The 15,660-nt window shown below is 52.8% G+C and overlaps 1 pseudogene; it reads left to right on the top strand.

Annotated features, from left to right (window-relative positions):
* Nucleotides 1-9,820: 9,820 nt before the first annotated feature.
* LOC126508051 (BTB/POZ domain-containing protein 10-like) lies at nucleotides 9,821-15,068 on the top strand (annotated as a pseudogene).
* Nucleotides 15,069-15,660: the final 592 nt, after the last annotated feature.

Genomic DNA, 15,660 nt, shown 5'->3' with positions numbered 1-15,660 from the left:
GGCCAGGACAGCTATCTTAGGACCCTTGATCCCAGAAGCATTTGAGCAACCACAGCAGGTGGAGCCCAGATATGGCGCCCCCATCCCCCACCTCCTGTTTCCTTGAGACTCAGACTGGGTCCTCCAGGCTCAGGCTTCTATGAGGACAAACCAGAGCCTGCCTGGGAGGCAGAAACTTTTGGGTCTTTTGAGTGGACCTGGCCTGAGACTGGCATTTGACATGCCCATCAGGCCCCAACGTCACCCCCTCAACAGAGAGGCCCTGGGCCTAAACAGGAAAATCTTTCTTCCCTGGCTTTGCAGGCTCAGATGAGAAGAACTAGAAAAAATCTGTACTTGTGATCCAAATACTAGACCCTCAGGAGAACCCAGAAACTTCAAACAGAAGTATGCAGCCCCTAAAAGGACGTGATGACCGTACAGCCCAGCCACACCTTCTCTGAGGTCCTCTTAGGACTGACATGTGCTCTGTACAAATATTTTTGGAGGGCTTGGTCTTTTTTAGGATCACTGAGAAGAGTCCTAACCTTGCTAAGCCAGCAGACGCACACTCTAAGGTGAGAGAGCAACTGTGACGTGGCCATGAGCTCCTGAAAGTCATGAAGCTACCCAACGCCTTCTCCTGGTCCAGCCCAGGGTCTTCAATATAATCAACCCTTGAACACAGTTTTCAGGAATCATGGAACGGAAACATTGGATGTGCGGGCGTCCAAGACACATGAAGGAGAATACAGTGGGGACCTATGAGCTAAGAAATAACAGGGTGGCCTTGTCCCCACCCTGGTGTCTGTGATTAGTGGACCCTTGGGCACAGCTGTTGGGGTCTGAGCTAGGAATGGCATCTCTCTCCTGAGCAGACATTGGCAGCTGAGGGCCAGTCCATTGGCCAGGGATCCTTAGATCCCTATGTCCCCTCCTTTGGCAGCTGAGTGTACAGCTGCCCTAGGAAGCTCCTGTGTCCCCCTGCAGGGTGTCCCACAGGACACCCACGTCTTGCAGTCCTGAGGAGACCTTCTTGGCTAGTGGCCTAGGGAACCTGGGGCAGAATGTGTTACATTCTCATAGAAATGGGGGAGGTATGGTTTCTTCAGGGTCTAGAGTACAGCCCCGGGGAAAGGGCAAACAGGGATCCAGTCTAGAGATCCCAAGGGAGTGTCCACACTAGGAGCGCGTGCTGGAGGGGAGAAATAAGATTCCTATTAACAGGCATGAGGGGCGAGAGGAGCAAGCTAGGGATTGGGGTGTCCTGGGAAGGAAAGACAGAGAATGGGACAGGATAGGACAAAGGCTGGGGCAGGAGGAAAAAGAAAGAGAAATAAGACCGGAGAAATGACACCAACTGCTCAGCCTCCCAGTCACTAGCACCATTTGCAGATCAGGACACAGCGCTCAAGTGGTGCAGGGGCTGGAACCCAGGGGCTAGCTCCCAACATCCCCAGCAGAACCCAGGGGCTAGCTCCCACCCAGGGGCAGCTCCCAACATCCCAGGCATTACCTCTGCTCTCCCTACCCACTCCTGTACACCACAGTTCTTCATACCACACCAGCCTCACCAATGGATCACAGCACCACAGCAGGCCCTGGACAGGCTGCTCTTTCCTTGATACTGCCTGCCTGGCCCACAGGGACCAAGTTCACAGCCTCTAGAGTTACAGCCCACTCCTCTGTGCAGAAACCAGGGCTGTCTTGCTAGGAAGGCAGAAGCACAGAGCAGAGGGACAGGGATGGGCTGGAGCTGTGGAGACAGCTGCCCCCGTCCCCTCTAAAGTTCTCCTTCACTTCATTTGCTGCTGGCCTCTGAAGCTCTGCACCCACTGTGGTCCCTGCAGGCCCCACGTAAGACCAGACACATAATGGGGACCCATGGGTACCTGATTTAAGGGACCACAGGCCCTTGAGGCCTGTCCACCCCATGGGTTGGCTGCAGTCCCATCCCCAGCTCTAAGGAATAGGTCTAGACCTTTGTGTTGAGGACAAATGAATCTGTGAAGATTGATCACAGCCCAGCTCACTGAATGCTCCACCAATCACACCCCAGCTCAATGAATGTTCCACCAATCACACTCCAGCTTCACTGAATGTCCCACCAATCACACCCCAGCTCACTGAATGCTCCACGGAGGGTCCCAGGCCAGGGTGGGGCAGATGACTTCACCTGAAACGGTGGTAAAACAGATGTGCTAAGCTCTCTCAACCTCAGAAACTGGAGAAAGTCTATGCATGACCATAATCACATCCTTGCTCAGTTAGCACCCACTGAAACGCTGGGCCACACGTGGCAATAACAGAACCTTGGAATCAGTGGCTAGGGCTGCAACCTGGGGAGCTTAGTTGTGGTGGGCAGGCCTGGCTAACAGCCCTAAGCCGGGCTCTTCTTTCAGACCCCGGGGACCCTGCGTGTCACAGCCTGAAACTCGGTGCTGGAAGTCTGTACCCCCTGGCCTAACCTGCTCCAGGGTCCCCTGTCCTGCTAGTGTGGGCACCAGGAGGAGTTAGGGGTCTGTTTGCCTGCTGGTTTGACTTATCTGCGTAATTCCGTCCCAGCCTGCATTCTGAAGCTACTGGAAGAGCTGGCTTGACCCCACCTCTGAGCCTGTGGCTTTGGTTTTTCTCAAAAGCCAAGCCTCACTGGTGTCCTAGGAGCTGTGCCAACCAGTAAGGGGTCCCCCCAACAACATAGACTCCTAGACAGTGGCTAATGACACGGCTGGAGCACCAAACGTCTCTTCATAGCTACTGCCACGTGGGTCTCTGGGGACCAGTGGCTGGATTTCTTAGGGACGGCTGTGGGACCAAGCACTATGTGTATACGGCACCGCCCAGCACGTGAAATCCAAATCCCCTGGCTCTGGCTTGAAGACTTTTCCCACAGAGAGCAACACACCCTGAAGCTTCATGATCCAGGCACACTGGGGACCAACCCAGGATATTTCTTTTGTTTAGTCGGAGGGCTAAGTCCATGGAAACCTGAGGAAGACATTCTTTACATTCAGACCCTGGTTAGGATCTGGTCCCTGACCGGAGAGGACCATCTGCTCCCAGAGCTGGCACTGTTACGATGAGCATTCCCTTATTACTCTTGATAAGTTGTCATTTTCACTTTCTTCAGTGTCAACACACAAATAGGGTTTACGGTCTAACAGCACTAGACGGTATGGAAGGGAGTCCCTTACCCCATGGCGACCTTTGCTTTCCTCAGTGGTCAAGTCACCAACACCTCTCACACCACCAAAGATGATCCAGTTCCCACACACACGCAATCCCCTAAGAGAGAGAAAATGGTCTCTTAGAGATGGCTCTCAAGAGGTGTGAGGAAGGCTAGGAACATGTCTGAATCCCTTTACACTGTGGAATACAGGCCTGGCCAAGAGATGCCAGCCCGCCTGCTCTCTCAGGCTGACCCCAAGCATTCTTCCCCTGGACACAGCTTCACACCGTCAGAGCAAAGGCCAAACACGGTGACCACTGCCTCCAGCTGGCCCAAGGACCCTGAGACTGGAAGGCTGACGCCCCCAAACCAGTGCTCCATGAACCTTCCATCCCTCCTTTCTGTCCTTCCCCGTAAACCCACCAATTCCTTCACGAGAAAGCCGTGGTCCTTAATGGCTCAGAGTCTGTCTTTTAAAAATGATGTCGAACCAGGCACAGTGTGCACAGTTGTCATCCCAACACTTAGGGACAAAGGCCAGAAGATGAGGAGTTCAAGGAAGCCTCTCCTATAGGACAGGCCCATCAGGGGTACATGAGATCCTCTCTCAAAGCAAAAGTGATGTCACAAAATGAATGCATCTGTCTTTCCCAGAAGACCAGAATTTGTCTGTTCTCCCATGAAGCTAACTGAGGCGCTGAGTTCCTCTGGGTTAGATAATAATATGAAACCATGTTACAAAGCAACACCCCAAAAAGGCTTTGGGTGCTTTACCTACGCTCCAACTCTGTCTCCCCTCAAGAAGCCTCAGAGGATCACAAAGGGCTAAACCAGCTTCTTGGCAAGTCTCAAGGGGCTTGGGCTTGGGGCCTGTCCTTCTTCCTCCTTCTGTCTGCCTCCATGGAGAGACATCACCACACAATGCCAGGCGAGGCAGAGAAGTCGCCTGTGCCTCCTGCACCCAGCTCTCACCCAGGCCCTTTGGGCCGACTGAGCCTCTCCAGATATTCCCAACATGACTCCCGTCCCTGGGAACCGTATTCTGCAGCTGTGGCTTGAGACTGGATCTGACTGAGGAAATGGCAAGGGCCCTTGATCTTTACAAATGTAAGACAGACCAAAAACGCCACACCCCTGCCTGCCAGAATGACCACAGGATTCCAGATGCAGGTGCAACACCAGGAAAATTGGATCTGTGCTGCCTAAAGCCACTTGGACATGATGTGGACATGGTTGTTACCGAGGTATAACCCAGCCTGTCTCGACTGGCACACCAGGCCTTCTCCTTCTGGAATGTTCTTCAGCCATCATCTTCTTGGTACTTCTCCCTGCTCCAGCATCACATACCAAGGTCAGGGTCTCCTGCTGCTGGGAGAAGGCAAACCACAGGCAGATAAACCTCCGATACAAAGTCTATCTGTGTGACACATGGTAGACAAGAGAAGAAGGGGAGGAGGGTGGGTGTCTGGGACAAGTGGTCATGGAGGACCTCTCAGGGGTGATGGGAGCACTCAGTTATGACGCAGGAGGTGAGGCACTGTGTGGTGTTGCCTTGAACCTAAGGCCTGTCCCTTCTTTTAGCTCCAGGACCCTTTTGATGTTCTGCTAGAAGCTCTTGTTAATACCTGGAAATCTACCAGGGCTCAAACCCAGGACATTTTGCAGGCAACTAGAGAGGGCCATGGCTTCAGCTGAAGCCCCCGGTTGAATGCACCAGGGCACCCCCACCAGAAGGAAGCTCCATCGCCTGTCAGGAGTAAAGCCAGGGACTCAATACTCCTCTGGCCACATGCCCCATTGCTGGGGCCCAGAACCCAAGTTCTGCTCAGCCATTTCCCCCAAGTGGGCACCAGAGTGACTTCACAGTTCTATTAAGACCAGCAAGGGGTAGAGAAAGGGGGGTCGTAACCAGAGCTGAGCTTGGGCTGCAGTTGTTGAGGTCCCAGATTTATCCTGTCCAGTCAGCTGATGGGTTTCAGTTACTGTCCTCAGCAGCAGCAGTCAGTAGAGTGGCCGGCACAGCCTGGCTCACCATGCAGCTGCAATGATTGATCCAGGAGGTGGTGGGCTTCCTGGAGAAATGCATTTCCCACCCTCAGGATAAAAATAGCCAGGCAGAGAGCTGGGAGGGTAGCACCAGGCAGAGACCTCAGTCGGCTGTCATTCCACTGGACGAGCCTCTGCAGGCTAGTGAAATAAGTCCGGCATAGCCAAGCCCAGCCCCAAGCCGGAGGGACTGAAAACAGGTGCTGACATCCACAGCAGCCACACCTCCCAACTGTGCACAGGGGGTTAAACAGGTGCAGCCTTCAGGAGGTCTGTGGGTGGGAGCTACTGCCCACTGCCTCATTGCTGCAGGAGCCTTAAGGCTAAGCCAAGCCTCTCTGTGCCCCTCAAGGTCACCAAAAGCAGACCCGGGCACCCCAGCTGTCCTGCCATGCCAAGTGTCCTCTGGCTGTTTTCCTATACCCAGGGCCCATTGGCCTACCCAGGGCCAGAGGAAAGCAGTGGCTTTTTTGGGAAGTCTGTGTTGGCCTTGGAGGAGGAGGGAGGAACAGGGCATTTGATCACAGCTATTTAAAGACCATGAACGGACAGGTGCAAGGCTTGGGCGGGGGGTGGGTTACTGAGCTGGGATTAGGGAAGAGGTTAGCACAGAGGACTTCCAGCCTGGAACAGAAAGCACTCCAGAGGCTTCTGAACACCCAGCATGGGGTCCCGGATGGTCTTATCATATGACACCCCAGGAAAAACAGAACCTTGGTGCTCAGGTGGAAAAGGCCCCCTGGGTGTGGGCCAAGGTCAGAATTCAACAGGAACCCAGTCATCGAGAGTCCAGCGGCCCAGGCTGGCCTTGAGGCTCTCCACAAAGGCCGGATGCAATTGTTCCCTAAAACTGGGTCCTTATACTCGGCTACTGCTAGGCCCACCAATATCTCCCAGTGATAAAGTCTGTAGCAGGTACAGGTGGCCAGGGCATTGCTGCTTGTCAGACTCCTGCAGGTCCTCTAGGGCCATCTCTGTGACCACATCTCCTGGAGCCACACTTACCATTCTGGTATCTTCCGATTGGGGGAACACATCCAGGTAAAGAGGGCTGATCAGACTTTTAGCGCTGTGACAAGTACCCAGGAGAAACAACATAAAAGAAGAAAAAGTTTATTTCAGCTCTTGTTTTTCTGGGATTGGGGGTTTTTTGTTTTGGTTTGGTTTGGTTTGGTTTGGTTTCTGGTTTTTGAGACAGGGTCTCTCTATGTAGTCCTGGCTGTCCTGGAACTCTCTCTGTGTAGACCAATCCGGCCTTAAACTCACAGATATCCTCCTGCTTCTGCCTTCTGAGTGCTGGGACCAACGGCATGAGTCACAATGCCCAGCCTGATTTCTTTCAGAGGTTGTAATCCATGCTCAGCCTCCATTACTTTGACCAAAGGTGAAGCAGATCTTGACGGTGGAAGGGTTGTGCACTCTCAGCAGCTGAAAAGCAGAGAAAGCATGCTTACCACGGTGGGTTTCTTCCTTCCCCCTCTCTGTTCCCTCTGACACCCTGCCTATGAGAAGGTACGACCCACATTCAGAGCAAATGTTGCCCACTTAGTCCCCTCCAGAAACACCCCCACAGACATGCCCAGAAGTGTGCTCCACTAACCGCCTAGGCTTTTCTCAATCCAATCAACTATGCAATCAAGATTAACCAACTCACAGATGTCTGGAGTGGCAAAATGTTTGTGGTACAACCGTGGAGCCCCCTATTTGATCCCCAGAACCCATGTAAAAAGCTCGGCATGGGGACAGGAGCAGTTAAAAGCACTGGCTGCCCTTCCAGAGGTCCTGAGTTCAATTCCCAGCAACCACATGGAGGCTCACAACCATCTGTAATAAGATCTTCTGGCCTACAGGCATACATGCAAACAGAACACTGTATACATAATAAATAAATCTTTAAAAAAAAAAAGGCTTGGCATAGTGATGCACCCTTGTAATCTCAGCACTAGGGCATAGAGACAAGTAGATATTCAGAATTCACTGGCCAACCCACCTAAACTAATCATGAAGCCCTGTCTCAAAAAACAAGGTGGACAGCTGTCTTGAGGTGTGAAACTCAAGGTTGACTCTGGCGACCACATGCCCCTACACACGTGTGCACATACAATACAGAGAGAGAGAGAGAGAGAGAGAGAGAGACCACGTCCCAGGAATGCATGCTCTAACAGAAGCTGTTTCGCACAGCTATACTCAATGGAGCATTCCGGTGCTTTGTTGGAAGCAGGGCCCAAACTGGAGAGAAAGAAAGGGAGAAAGCTCAGTGCCCTGGAGGTGGAGCCATGAAGCTGAGAGGAGACCAGGAAGAGCCAGTCTTGAGAGGCCTCTGCCGTTGAGAGCTCCCCCACCGAGGTAGAGAAGTGCCAATTTTCCCACGTGTGTGGAAGGCCGTCAGGCCACAGGGGTGTCTCTGGCACGAGTGTGATTCAGTGTCCACATTGCTCATCTTACGGACAGCAGCTGCCACGTAAGAACTGGCCCTTCTGAAATGTGCTTCCAGCTGTCCCCAGGAGCTACTGTTACTCACTGCCATCCTCTGGCCATTTGTGGAGCCGTCAGAATGCCCAGAGGTCCTGGCGACTGCTGGTCCTATCACGTTAAAGAGTGATCACGGTCTTGTGCAGACATCCCCAAAGCTGTGGACGGAGTGTTACTCCTGATCCCACCTCTGGCTGTCCTCTGAGAGCTCTGCCCCACCCACCCTTGCCACTGCTGTTAGGAAGCCAGCTGAGGGGAGCGGCTCATTGTCCAAGAGCAAAGGTGCAGCCCTTGGTGTGACCCCCAAAGGGAAATCAGGGGCAGCTGAAAGAGGGTAGGAGGTGTAAAGAGGAACACAGGGAGGGAGCACAGCCAAAGCGAGGAAGGTGAGAGGGGAGGAAGGAGGAGGCTGACTATCTTGGAAGTGGACTTATAAATTGGAGTGGAGACCAGGAAGGACTGGCCCTGAGAGGCTCAGGCGGGGACAGCTCCCCCACTGAGGCAAAGAAGTGCCAGATTTCCCTTGGCAAAGAAGACTAGGACGGTTGCAGTCTCAGCAACGCTGAGCCCAGGGTGACCGACAGGCTAGGCCAGCCTCCAGGTACTGCACCAGCCCTGCAGCTCTGGCTCTGCAGCCAGCACAGGAAGGAGCTCTCCGAACAAAATGTGGGAGCTGGAAGCAGCCAGGTGGAGCCCACAGGACTCTGTATGGAAGGCAGTGTGGCCAAGGAGAGAGGGTACACCGTGAAGTCACCAGGCACACAGGGAGCAGGACAGGTACCATAGAAGGTACTAGAACCTCAGGCCAGGACCTAGTCCTGAAGGCTGCCAAGACAGCCTCTGGCTTACACAGCTCAGGTAGGAATTGGAGCCAGGTATGCTCACTTCCTGCCCTAGCCCTCCAGGAAAGCAGGTAGAAAGATACACTTGTGCACACCTGTGAGCCAGAGGACCCGTTCAGAGAACCTCCAGAGAGCACAGAAGCGTGTGTGTGTGCAGTCTGCTCCCATCCTGGTTGCTGCAGCCCTATCAGATGTGTCTCTGGGAGAACGGCCTTAGACCACCAGAAGGACCAAAGGACACCATTTCCTAGAAGAACAATGCCCAGTCTCCAACACAGGGAGGCTGAGGCTTGACCTTGAAGGAGCAGCCAAAACGCTCGAGGACCAGGGTTGGAACGCAAGGCTGGAGGTGCAAGATAAACACAGATAGGATCTGGGCCAGTTTTCTCTCCAGACCAGCAATAGAGAAGTGTCCAGCCAAGGAAATCTTAGGAAGAAGACATGCCCATGTGCCCAGGCCTTGTCGTAGACCACACAGATGGGAAAGGGAGGAAAGAGGGACACAAGGAAAGGGACAGACTAGAGTTCACCCCCCTTGGGGCAGGTCTGGCCTGCTTTGGAAAAATGTTTTAGCAGAAGCCTGGTATATCTGGCTCACACATCAGTTCCTTGGTCACTTGTGTCCAGAGGACCCTGGGGCCACTTTTGAGCTTACCAGTGGAGAGCCATGTATATCAGCAGTGTCTGGCGAGGGCATGGGAGCGGCAGGTTGTTAGTACTGGTTAAGGGGCCTTTTGGCTCTCTGCTGAGAGTGTCTCTGCATCCCAGAGGACAGCTAGGTCCTATTTCAGGATAGAGACGTGGTTTCTTTCTGCCTTCTGTCTACAGGACAAATGACAAAGGCTCCTTTCCTTGGACTTTTGGGCCAACAGTGACTTTTGACAGTGTCTTCACTAGCTGTCCTTTTGAGGACACTGCACACACTTCTCTGATTCTTACCTCTGGCCTCTGAGTCTACCGCGTACACCCTGCGCATTCCTGAACGCCTGTGTTCTCACCCTCCCTTGTCATATGTGGGTCACTGCTGGGACTGTGCCCTACTAGGGCTGTGTTCTCTCAAGAGAAAAGACGCACTGAACGCTGATCTGGGGCCAAATCAGCATGAATTGGAACCAACTGGGGGAAGGAAGGCTGTCAAGTCAGCTGGCAGGGGTGTGGGGTCTTCATGTTCAGTGGCCTCACTGGGCCAAGTCAGGGTGGAGGGCTGGTCAGGAATCAGCACCACCTACCTGCTCGTGTGGACCTGCTGGGTCCTCTGACCCACGTGTGCCCTGACAGAAGTACAAGTCCCATCCCCTGGCCACTCTGGTACATGTGGGAACATCCATCCAGTGTGCAGCTTCTGCAGAAGCCTGGTTTGCTCAGCCCCCTCCAGCAGAAGCAGAAGCATGCTGTGGAGGTGAACTGCCCTCACCTGCAGCTCCCTCATCCTGTGGAGTTTGCTGGCACCAAGAGTGCGGCCACCGGCTGGAACGCGGCTAGGCTTGGCCTGGAAATCGCTTTGTCAAGAGGTTCTCATATGACCTACAGACTGATGGAGCTTCAGCCAGTGTAGTAAACTTCCTAGGCTGAGAAAGGGGACAGGATCTGGCCTGATGCGCCGTGCCTCACACAGCCTATGGAAAGGAACGCTTTGGCTCCACCCTCAGTGTGCGCCAGAGAACTCCAGTGTCACCTGTTCAAGAGCCTTTCAGCCCTTACCAGACCTGGTGTGGAGCTCGTGGCCTTTTCCATAATACTCGCATAGCCCTCTGTGGATACTCAGAGCAGGGCTCCAATGTCCACCCCCAAGCAAGCTGCCTCGCTTGGGGAGGAACTCAGAGTCCTCTGGTGCCGCAGTCACCTGTGTCTGTCATTCTTATTTCTAAAGAGGGTCTCAGTTTCCCACAGCCTTACCCTCTTTGGGGCCATTGGATCAGTGTGCCACCCTGCTGGACATGAAGACCCCAGAGCATAAAGTGTCTCCTCAATACTTACGGACAAAGAACTCTAGTGCCAGAGGGCCCAGCAAGTCCAAATGGTAGTGGGTGATGCTCAGCCCACCAGGCAACCAGAACAATCGGTGCTCAGTTAGCAGATGTAGACCAGAGAGCCCAAAGCATCAGCAAAATAAGACCAGGGGCCACATAAGGAAGAGATGCCTGAGCCCCCACCAGTGACCAAGGGAAAAGAAAATGCAACTGCTGCTTAGTAAGAGGGACACAGCCCCAGCCTTTGACCCACAGCAGGTACTGACTGGAAAACACACTCTCAGGGAAGCGGGACTTTAGAGGGGTTCCAGAAAGAACCATGAACTGTAGGGTAAGATGGATATGACTTTCCTTCCAGAACCAACCCTGGGCTCTGCTTGTCACTGTTCAAACACTGAAAGGCCACAGACAGCAGGGACAGAAAGAGGCCACAGCCCATTCCTTGTGGTGCTGGAGGGGGGTTTGCAGAGATGATGGGACGGTGATGATGGTGGTGATAATGGTAATAACGACGGTAACCATGCTGATAATGGTTATGGTAAAGATGGTGGTGATGATTGTGTAGGTGGTGGTGAAGATGATGGTGGTGATAATGGTGTGAAGATTATGGTGCAGGTCATGGCCATGGTGTTGGAAAGACGCCTAAAGAGAAGAAGAACTGGCCCCCTTTTTTCTTGGCCTGTCTCCTGCCTGCTAAGTGAAGGCCAAAATGACAAATCCCTTAAGGGTCTTCTCGGTCCCAGTGCTTCCAAGTTGACCTGGTTGGGGGGGTCTCACTCCTGGGTGCAGAGAACAGCAGAACCTCCAGGCTAGCAGTGTGGGGTGGGCAGCGGGAAGCCCTGAGACAGCGTAAAGACCTGAGGGAGTCTGGAGATGACAAAGGAATGGAAAGGACAGATGCCCCAGGACCCCACGTTTTTCCATGATGCGGTCACTGTGTGGGACAAGGAGGCACTACCCTAGCTCGAGGACATGGAACCTTATTGCCCAAGGTTTCTCTTGGTTCTGTGCCTCTCTGGACCCAGGAACCTACTCAAATCCACATGGCCAGTGCCCCCCAGAGCTGCCCAAGAGGAAAGCAGCGGGCACCTCATTCTCACTCGTTCACTCCTCCCACAAGGCCCCTCCTGACCCTGAGAATGCTTAGCTCATCAAGCTGTCTTATCTAGTCTCCCAGTCAGACCACCCACCAAAAAGCCCAGGCCGGGAGCCAGTGGACAAGACACAGCCCACTGTCCCCACCAAACCCCCATTCCCATTATGTCCTGGATCACACTGTCTGCATCTTCTGCCTGACAACTGACACCTCTGGTATCAGGGGACAGCATGCAGGGGACCCACAGGGTCTGCTGATAAGATCGCAGCCTCCATCCAGAGCCTGAGAGGTCTCTGATAAGGTGACAGGTTGAGAGGGATGGGAAGGAGATAAACAGGACATCTGGGAGTTGACCAGTCCAGAGGAAAGGGACACCGTGTGACAAGACCACAGAGAGTCCCTAGTAACAAATTCCCTCCGTGCTGTCCAGGATTCAGTTCTGCCATTTCTGATAACAAGGAGTCACCTGTCAAGTGGGTGGCCGGAATGCAGACCCTGGGAAACTCAGCAAAAACACCCCTTGCCCTCTACAGACAGGGCAGCCTGTGGCATCGGACAGCACCTGACAGATTCTCACATTCAGAGGGCCTGGTGGTTTCTGAATTTTAACTGAAAAATGTTTAACTATAAAAGTGTCTAAGGGGCATGAGTCAGCTACAGTAGTCACTGTCCGTCTCACCCAGCATAGGGTCTATCCTGGGACCAGGGCACACCTTAGTACGTTCCCAAACAGGCCAACCTAGCGCTGCCCATACTTGGTCCCCAGGAGCAAGGCTGCTGGTCCATACACATCCTTGCATATCCTCAGAAGTCAGGAGGTTATCAGAGAACCAACAGGAGACCAGACAACCAGGTTCCTAGGGGGTATGATCAGGAGTCAGGGTATGCAGTGTATAGCCAAGGCTCCCGGCAGCGTTGGGAAGCAGGAAGCAGGAGGTCAGCCACCAGAGGAGAGGACAGCCAAAGGGGTCTCAGGAAAATGAAGGTGGGAACTGTGGGAGCCTGCAGATCCTCACCCTCTGTTCATCCTCTAAGGAAGGTTCAGCAACAGTGTACCGGAGGCCCTGAGCTCTCTGCACCCTGCAAGAGCTGAGAACCTGAACCTGCCCATGCTCCACAACTCTGCGTAGGAGAACTGACCCTGCTGGGCACCTCCTGCCAGACCACTGTCTCCCATGACAGCCCAGCACCCTGCACCTTGCCCTGGTCCTACCACAAACACTGGAGACCCTACCCAGACCAGGTGATAGTCACGGGAACAGCAGGTGACTCTGCCTGCCGTACTTACTTAGAGGTCCTGGGGCTGCCTGTGTCCCGAGCCTCACCCTTGGGGCTCTCACTGGGGCATATCTGTGAATGTGAACAGCACCTGGAGTGGTGAGGGTCCTGAGGGTATAGGGAAAGGCTCAGCACTCATCAAGATGGCGCAGATGTTCTGAGAGCTCATGGGTTGCTGGGTCCATGGTCCCCTGGCATACACACCCTGGTCCCAGCTCCACAGAACCCCCAGGTCCCTGGTCACAAAGCCCCCTGGATCTCTGAACAGTTTCAGACACTGAGCAAAGGCACATGGGTCACCCAGAATCTAAAAGAAAAGAAAAGAAAAGAAAAGAAAAGAAAAGAAAAGAAAAGAAAAGAAAAGAAAAGAAAAGTTTCTGGCCCTAGAATGTGGAAGCCGGGAAGCCCTGCGTGTCATGTCACAGGTCAGCTTTTAGGAGGGCTGGAGCTTCTGGATCCCAGCTTCAGGCATAAGGAGATACACTCATACCACTGGCAGTAAATACACCGACATAGACGCACACACACAGGACACATCACATAGTGTGCACTGACGCCTTCAGTGGCATGTCTCAGGCTGCCCCCTGTTGGTGAAATGATACACTGGCACCAGGAATATTTCAGCCGCCAGCCTCCTCCTGGCCACAGAGCAAACACTCCATTATGAATTCAGGGACACTGTGGGCCACTGCTGTGAGACTTCTTGTTCTAAACATCACTGCAGTCCAGGTTCAGGGGCCCAGGACCCTCTTGAACTACATCTCAAGAAAGTCCACATAGCTAGCAATATTTCTCACGACACTCCTTCATAACTGAAAATGGAAATGCTTACATTAATTTTCCTAAAGAGTACCTTTGTAAAAATGCAGGCACCAAAGGGGTCTGGCTGAACTGCAGGATGTGATCTACCTGGCAGCACGATGGAGCACACCTATGATCGCACACAGTTCTGAGGCAGGAGGATCGTGGCGACAACCCCAAAGAGGGCGCATCACAACAGGGCAGTTTATCTGAGCAGGCTGGACCTCTATGAGGGAGAAGGAAATGGAACACTTACATGTCTAACTGGCGCTGCCTCCCATGTTGCTAAGGGAGGAGTCGACCACACTAAAGTGAGTCTGAATGGTGCTAGTGGGGGACACGAGCGATCAAGAGATGATAGACGAAGGTCAGGGGACCAGTCTCGAGTCTCAGCTTACTCCTTGTATTCGAAATGGGACTTCACCAACACGACAGCACCATGTTGAACATCCCCGAATGGCTCCTTGAGCCGTGCTGGGAGCCGCAGCAGAAGCAGCAGTCCGTCGAGCTCAGACATCTGAGTAAGACATCTGGGGAGAAGGAGCTCAGAGTGCCAGGACATCTGAGCATGGGACACTGAGAGTAGACGCACCAGATTTGTCGTGGACCCGGCCACTTTCACTGCACAGCCAAACACCATGTTGGGCAGGACGTTTGGATCCGGCCGAGAACATAATTAATTTCACACGTCCCAGTGCAAAGGGAGAGTATGCGGTGGCAGAAGGAACCGGGTCTACTGTGTTTCAAGCTATTTTGGATTACTATAAGACAGGAACCATCCGCTGTCCTGATGTGGAGATCTCAGTGCTCTTCCACACGAGTTATCAAATGATGGTGCTCGTATTTGGATTTTATCTGGAAGAAGTGATCCTCCCTCTCGTGGTAGCAAGCGCCCAGAGTGGGGAACAAGAGTGCCAGATAGTGGGGCTCACAGATGATGATGTGGTTGATTGGGATGAGGAGTGTCCACCACAGATGGGAGAGGAGGATTCACAAATTATCTATAGCACAAAATTATACAGATTTTTCAAGTACATTGAAAACAGAGATGTGGCCAAATCGGTTTTGAAGGAGAGGGGTCTTAAGAAGATGAGATTGGGAATCGAAGGCTATCCTACCTACAAAGAAAAAGTAAAGAAAAGGCCAGGAGGTCGCCCCGAAGTCATTTACAACTACGTCCAAAGACCCTTTATTCGAATGTCCTGGGAGAGGGAGGAAAGAGTCGGCATGTAGACTTTCAGTGTGTGAAGAGTAAATCTATCACCAACCTGGCGGTGGCTGCTGCAGATGTTCCCCAGGACCAGCGGGTAGTCGTGCACCCTACTCCACAGGTGGATGAGCTGGAGATCCTCCCCAGCCACCCCGCCTTGGGCATTAATGACCTTGATCCTGATGCCCAGAATCCAATGCTGTGATGCTGCTGTTCCTGAAACCATAGCCTACTACTCCTCACAGTGACGCCGTAACCCCTCATTCTGCACTGCCAGGCCACTTCTCTTCATTGTGAGATGCACGTGTTTAGGGTACTGCAGTGCAGGCTTTTAAAGACCAAAGGTAGCTGAATGGTTTTTTTAATGAGTACAACTTTAGCATCCTGGTTCCAGTTCTATAAATGTGATTGTTTACCAGTAGGTTTGTGGAATTGGTTCTTTGTATGGGGACAGTCCTTTTCCACACACCTCGGTCTTTTCGGAAGTCATGGGAATTGCCAGCTGGGGTACGTTCACTCATCGTGCCCCAGATAAAATGCAGAATATTAAGAGTTGCACTTTATAGATGGTGGTTAAATAAAGCTGTTGCAGTCATGTTAGAGTGGTGGTGCACATAATTATAACACAAGAGTATTCCTTAGTACTGTATGTGTAGTTGGCCCACAAGAAGCAGGAACATATTTATCTTGAGTTTGTTTGAGTGACGAGGAGAGATCTAATGCTCCTGATGTTGGTTCACTCATCTCCAGAGCCCTGAACCCCTTTACAGTGAGTCATGTGCGGGAAGGGTGAACAT

The sequence above is a fragment of the Alexandromys fortis genome, unplaced genomic scaffold, assembly GCF_014885135.2.
Source record: "Alexandromys fortis isolate MF-2015 unplaced genomic scaffold, M_Fortis_MF-2015_v1.1 scaffold_81, whole genome shotgun sequence".
Classification (NCBI taxonomy): domain Eukaryota; kingdom Metazoa; phylum Chordata; class Mammalia; order Rodentia; family Cricetidae; genus Alexandromys; species Alexandromys fortis.
The sequence above is the reverse complement of the archived record's forward strand: the minus strand, read 5'-3'. Positions and strand labels throughout refer to the sequence as shown.